Genomic DNA, 672 nt, shown 5'->3' with positions numbered 1-672 from the left:
CGCTATTCTCTTGCTGCTGCATTGGGCTGCATGCAACAGCAGCAACAGCAGCAGCAGCAGCAGCAGCTGCTGCTGCTGCAGCAGACAGATTTTTAACGCCGCACTTCTAGAGGCGTTCAGAGAAGAAATTATCTGCAAGCTTCAACCAACATTTTTTGGAGTTTTCATTCGTCGTCCTGAGGGTTTAGGGTTTAGGGTTTAGGGTTTAGTGTTTAGGACTGGGGCTGAGGGATGCAGCATTCTGCTGTGTGGGCTTTGGTATTAGGGCTTAGGGTTTAGGGTTTAGGGTTTATGGGGGGATAAGTATAGGCCCCTCCAAGCTGGATGGTTGCCGTCTCGAGATCAGTATGAGGGTTTAGGTTTTAAGGTTTAGGGTTTAGGGTTTAGGGTTTAGCCTCTGCAGGTGCTGCATATTACAACAGCGGCAGTATGTGTGCTGAGGCGGCGAAGCTTCCTTCTCTTGTTATGTATATAATATATATAGAGATATATAATATTATATATCTATATATAATATTTATATATAGATATATAATATACAATATATAAAATTACTTATAGGAAGATAGATAGAAAGATAGATAGCTCTTGCAGTTGTCTAGATAACTAGTTGTATGGGTATTATATATACAATATATATATATCTATATGTACATATATTATATATATAAT

This window comes from Eimeria acervulina, genomic scaffold (genome assembly GCF_000499425.1).
Source record: "Eimeria acervulina Houghton genomic scaffold, Eah_scaff1345, whole genome shotgun sequence".
NCBI lineage: Eukaryota > Apicomplexa > Conoidasida > Eucoccidiorida > Eimeriidae > Eimeria > Eimeria acervulina.
This window is presented reverse-complemented; position numbering follows the sequence as displayed.